The sequence below is a fragment of the Cryptomeria japonica genome, chromosome 3, assembly GCF_030272615.1.
Source record: "Cryptomeria japonica chromosome 3, Sugi_1.0, whole genome shotgun sequence".
Taxonomy (NCBI): domain Eukaryota; kingdom Viridiplantae; phylum Streptophyta; class Pinopsida; order Cupressales; family Cupressaceae; genus Cryptomeria; species Cryptomeria japonica.
In genome coordinates, this window is record NC_081407.1 from 522,308,453 (window position 1) to 522,315,262 (window position 6,810).

The window sequence follows — 6,810 nt, forward strand, 5'->3', positions numbered from 1 at the left end:
AGTCTCAAGAGAGATTGAAATCTCCAGGAAAGAAGTCAAAGGTGAAATGTTGGAACTATGGGGAGAAAGGGCATATCTGAAAGGATTGCAAGGAGGAGAAGAAGAAGTATTCTGACACTAAATCTTCTCAGAGTGATGCAGATGCATTTTTCGCAACCATGGCAGTTCCTACCTCAGATGACACCTGGTTAGTAGATTCTGGCGCATCTTTTCACATGACCTCCCACAAGGAGTGGTTCTCTAAGTATGAACCGTATGCTGGTGGAAAGGTATACTTGGCTAGTGATTCTACATTGGAGATTATAGGGAGAGGTGGGATAAAAATTCAATTCCCAGATGGTAGAGTGAAGGGGATCAATGGAGTTCTTCATATACCAAGTCTGGCAAAAAACCTTCTCTTTGTAAGTAAACTTAATGATCCTGGAGTACAAGTTACTTTTGTATCTGGTGGTTGCAAGATGACTAAGTGTTCCATTGTTTTGGCAAAGGGTAATCGCATTGGTACACTATATAAGTTAAATGTTGAACCTATTTAAGACAACTATAATGATGCATAATGCTAATTCATTGGAAGCTAAACTTCTTGCTGAGAAAACAATGCTCTGGCATAATAGGTTAGGCCACATAGGTGAAAAAGGTTTAAAAAGACTTGAAGAATAAGAATCTGGTTGAAGGTTTGGATGGTTGTAGTTTTGAGTTTAATTTTTGCAAACATTGCATATATGGAAAACATAATCGTGTTCAGTTTTATTCCAGTTCTCATAAATCTTTTGACATTTTGGATTATATTCACTCTGATGTGGATGTTCCTTCTCTGTCTAAGTCTAAGTACTATGTATCTTTTGTAGATGATTATTCAAGAAGGGCATTTGTGTACTTTCTTAAAAGTAAATCAGAAGTGTTCAGTCAGTTTAAGGAGTTTAAGAACCTTGTTGAAAATCAAACCATGAGAAGGATTAAATATTTAAGAATAGATAATGGTGGTGAATACTGTAGTGCAGATTTTGACAAGTACTGTGTTGATCAAGAAATTAAGAGACATAAGGTTGTACCTTACACTCCACAACAAAATTGTGTTGCTGAAAGGTTGATTTGGTCTCTAATGGAGAAAGCAAGAAGCATGTTGAGTGGAGCTGGGCTGGGAAAAAAATTATGGGCTGAAGCAGTTACTACAACATGTTACCTGCTGAATTGCTCTCCTACTTCAACATTGGTTGACAAAAAACCTATGGAAGCATGGTCTGGTAAGAAACCTTCTTTAAGGCACCTTCATGTTTTTGGTGTAGAGGCATGTGCTCATGTGCCTAATATTAATAGATTTAATTTGGATAACAAAGTTGTGAAATGTATCTTCATTGGCTATGGAGTTGGTGTGAAAGGATACAAACTTTGGAATCCAGTGACTGGTAAGGTTATGTACAACAGAAGTGTGATTTTTCATGAGCTCAAATCTATGTCACTAGATCACAACATAGGAAAGAAAGGAGAAGCTGAGGTTGAAATTCCTCTAGCTAAGGAAGAATCTCTAGAGATACCTGAAGATGAGGAGAGTTCAAGCAATTCAAGTAGTTCTGAAGAAGAACATGATGATGAGCCTCCTATTGAATCTCAAGAAGGCTCAACACCAGAGTTGAGAAGATCTACTTGAGTGTAATGCCCCACCAGGAAACCCCTAAGGGTTTAGGTTAAAAACACTCGAATTCAGTGTAAATATTTTTTTTATTTTTTTTAATAATAATTAGGAGCGTTGATGAAAAGTTACAACATTAAGATAATTAGGATTTATCTAAAACTTAGATACCATAGCGGAAGGCTTAAACGAACCTAAGGAGTTTCCCAACGTGATTACATGACCTCACACCTAGCTCAACTTGCGTTAATTGATCCATTAAGTCTGGATATCTTAATTGTGAGATAATGCATAAGACATGATTATATATATATGTTCAATGATATGACCTCTTAGAATTTTAGGAAGCGTTCATTTACTTTGGGTGGTTAGGGGGCCATCGTGAGGTTATTTACTCAATGCACATTAACACCTATTTAATTTAAGAGGCCTCCCTTAAGGTTCAATGTGATAACTATAACAAAGTTCATTCATTTGGGTTTTAAGATAACCACCCACATTTGATGTTTTTTCTTAAATATTAAAAATATGGTTAATAAGATGAGATACATTCATTAAGGATTAAACTACAATTAATAGAGTGAGGTCCCTTCATTTGATTTCATGCATAGCCAACTAATGAGTTGTAGTTCTTTTATGAAAGATAAAATGTGAGTAGCCATAGAATTCATTCATTGAAGTTTTAATAATTCTAATAGAAGGACTAAATTCATTAAGGTGAAAAGGTATTAGGAACACCTGAGTTCGTCTTTTAACTTAAAATATAGTTAGCAAGATGATATTCATCATTACACGATTAAAATATAAGTTCGTAGTGACGTTCTTCCATTAGGATTAAAATATAATTATCTTATTGCATGTCACTCCTTTTTAATCACATAAAGTTAATATGAAGAGATACTTTTGGCTATGATTAAGATACATCACTATACGAATATTTCCCCTTTTAGTTTCATTCTTAGTAATCATAAGAGATCCTTTTATTAAGGTTATAATATGGATATCTAGTTGAGTTCACCCGACTATCAAACTAATATGGTAAGGATGATTTGTTGAGATTTAAAACATGTATTAATTGAACAAATTCATCCAATATAGTGTAACATAACTAACATGGTGTTACTCATTTAATAAGGTAAGAGGGTAAATACCGATATGATGTACGTCCTTTAAACTTCATCTTATAATTTATGACATTAATTCTAACTTTGTTTTCCATTCACATTCATTCCATTTATATGCTTAATAACAAGTTAATCCAATAATGTAACCCAGCAAGATTCTTTTCACTAATACTACTTTTAATTCACATTTTCAAAATACTTTTTTCATAATCTTAATTACAATCTTCCATGAACCTGAATACTACATTTGCCAAGATGAATAATTTTATGCACTTAGAATTAAATTCGTTAGTTTTTCCATCATACACTTATACAAGATAACAACCATCCATGATAATTTAAAGCATGAAACATAGGAAGCTAAAACATCGCATAACATAGATATGATCTCATAGTTCACCCCTAAAGGGCTACATCTCCGGATCTGCTCAACTGCAAGACCCCTCTGGCATTTAATATAGTTAAGATTACAAATTTACATGTCTTTTACAATCCTGCCTTTTAGGCGAACACATACACTATTCAACATCTACCTCGATTGATGATTACATAGTGATCCCTTTTAGAAGCGGGTCAAATTGAATCATAACAAAAAAAACAAACCTAGATTCTCTTGTTTGACGGTACCCTAACTAGGGGCTTGACCGACTTATGACCAACCACTATCATAACAAGTCTTACCATTACATAACCAAATTCTATTATAGAAATTTAAACCTATATAGGCATTATCCAGTAGAGGTATTCATTTACCATATCTGTTTAACCATTAATGTCGATCAAGTTTATGGGTTTGCTAAATTAACTTTTATTTAAAAATTCACCATTAACCCGCCCTTAATACTTAGTCCATGTTAATAATACGTATTAACCCAAGCATGACATAGTCAATATGAAATTTAATAATTTGTATTAAAGTATGGATTTGCTAAATGTTGGTTATCTAAATCCAAATATTATTTAATAATCTCGAATTAAATAATGTAAAAGAAACTGAATTTAAAATTAAATAATATAAAAAAAAAACCGAATTTAAAATCTCTTAAACTAAATTTAACTTCACTTATTAATTTAATTTTGTTTTTCTTTATTTTTATTTGTTTTTATATATTATATTCATATATTCTGTTTTTTAAACAATTTATATAAAATAATAAAAAAATAAGCAAATAAAAATAATTTTTTTTAATTTTCAAAAAAAAGAGAGGGAAGGTACCCACGTGGGCCCCCCCCCTTGGCAGCCCCTGCTACCATTGGTAGCGCTGCTGCCATTGGTAGCGCTGCTACCAAATGGTAGCAGGCCGCTACCTCTGGTAGCACTTGGTAGCAGATCGCTACCAATGGTAGCGTTGCTACCAACTAGTAGCAGTAGCTACCTGCTGCGAGAGGCTAAGGTAATTCTTTTTTTTTTGTTTTATTTTTGTTTTATTTTTTTTTTATAGTTTTCAACAATATACAGATTTGTAAAAAAATAGATTAAAAAAAAACAAATAACAAATCCCCAAATGCATATCACACAGTCTTACAGACAGGGATTTAAAGCATTTTCCAGCAACCTCTCCATTTTGTATATTTTTTTTTTTGAAAGAAACTCACATTCCAGCAATCTCCCATTTTGAAAGAAATTCATAATCCATATATTTTCCAGATTTCTCATAGTAAACAACCAACTGGGGAACTATTTTTTTTTGAAATGAACATGAACAAAACAACCCAAACAAAATGTAAAAACCCCCATTCTCCATTTATTGCAGTCACAACCTTTTTTTTTCTCTTTCTTTTTCCAGAATGTTATGGATTCCAAAAAAGTAAAATAAATAGAAGAGTTGAAGATTAACCACCAAATCTAAAACAATGTTTGCATACCATTTTCCACTCAAGATCCAACAAATAACAAGAGGGTGGGTTGGAATCCTACCTTCAAACGCATTCCGGGAAGAGATTTTTTTGACGAAGAGCTCCACCTGCAACTCCCATGCAAATCCCCCATTTTTTCCAAAAAAAAGCTCCCAAGAGAAGAACCCCCCCCAAAAACATTTCAAAACTAGGTTAAATGAGAAACCCTATTTTTTGCCCTAATTTTCAATTTCGAATTTAGGCATTTTTTTTTTTTTTGAAAATAAAAGAAACATGAAAATGGAAACCATTATTTTCCACTGCTCAATAAATCTAACTTGTTTTATTCTAATTAAAATTAACATGCTTCTATTTCTTATTTAATTCTAATTTTAATCTCTCAATATCAATTTAGGCCTACTTTTATATTTTGAACTGCTAACAAGGATGCGATATTTAAATTAATTTAAATCTCAAAAATCAATCCTTTATACTATATTAATTTGCAAGTAAAAAGAATAATTTCCTTTTAAATAATAAAATTTACCCTTTCTCTTCCAACATGCGAAAATGATTAATTTATTTCTGTTTCTCAAATGACTTTTAAATTTTTCCTTTCTAAAATGCATAACTCATTAAATTCATTATTATCGAATTTAACTATTAAATTGACTCGCTATAGCATAGTAAAGCGACCTTTTTAAATGAATGACTAATCTAATGCAAGAGTCTTATTTATTCTAATTCTCAACTACAAATGCGTAAATGAACACATTAATTCAAGTTAACTACTTTAAGCTTGCTATAATTATAATTAAAACAATCTCTTTAAATTAACGATTAATCATATAAAAGAAGCTACCTATTTAAATTTCTATATCACTAATGTGTACGTCTACTCATTAAATTGAATTGAATATTTGGGATAACAAACTCCACTTACCCCACGCTAGGCACACAAATCGAGGAAGTCCACCAAATCACCCGACACGCAACCCAATGAAAAGAAAGGCCCACAAACCACACACGCAATGCTCACCTGACCATGGCTAAGGCAAGACAAGAGTTTAATGACCCCCAAATCCGAATTCTAAGGATGGAGGAGGTTTACTCAAACCTGCGAACCCCGAAGGAGATGAACCTTGCCTTAGGCGGTGTCGTACCTGAAATCTCCTGCACCCATGAATCACGCAAGCATACATATACATATACATATTCAATGAAGGCGTTAGCTCAAGATTTATCACAAGGGTTAGGAACAATTACATTTACACAAGAATCGATGCAAAAGCACAATAATAGGTATGCACGATTATTTATATTATCTAAACTACACATTGCACCACGGTTAACCCACCATTCAAGAATGCCACATAGGAAGTCAACCAAGGTCAAACGGGTATTACAATTCTGACTAGGGTAGGGGCATTACATCGAGAGAGGCAACAACCTGATAGGTATACACCTAATAAGTACAATCACTCTATGTTGAATGTTAACTGTGCTTATGCTTTACTTGTAGATAATGATGATCCTAGGACTGTCAAAGAAGCTATTAAGATGCCTGATTCAGATTCCTGGTTGGAAGCCATGAATGCTGAAATGTCATCATTGGATAAAAATGGAACTTGGGATTTGGTGCCACTGCCTAAAGGAAGAAATCCTGTAGGCTACAAGTGGGTATTCAAAAAGAAGTATGGTCTAGATGGAAGCATTGACATATACAAAGCAAGATTGGTTGCAAAGGGGTATTCTCAAAAGGAAGGTATTGACTATGGAGAGATCTTTTCTCTTGTGGCTAAGATGACATCTATCAGATTTCTCTTGTCACTTGTAGTAGCATATGATTGGGAGATTGAGAAGATGGATGTAAAAATAACGTTTCTTCATGGTGATCTTGAAGAAGAAATTTATATGTCTCAGCCTGAGAACTCTGTGGGAAAAGGTAAAGAACATTTGGTATGCAGACTCAAGAAGTCTCTGTATGGTTTGAAACAATCTCCCAGAAAGTGGTATCAAAAGTATCATACATTTATTTTGTCCTTAGGATTTGTGAGATCAAAAGCTAATCATTTTGTTTACTATAAAACTAAAGGTGATAGGATTCTTATCATAGCTTTGTATGTAGATGACATGTTGTTCATAGGAAATAAAAAAGGTATGATCTTAGATTTAAAATCTCAGTTATCTATGAAATTTGAAACGAAGGACTTAGGAGTA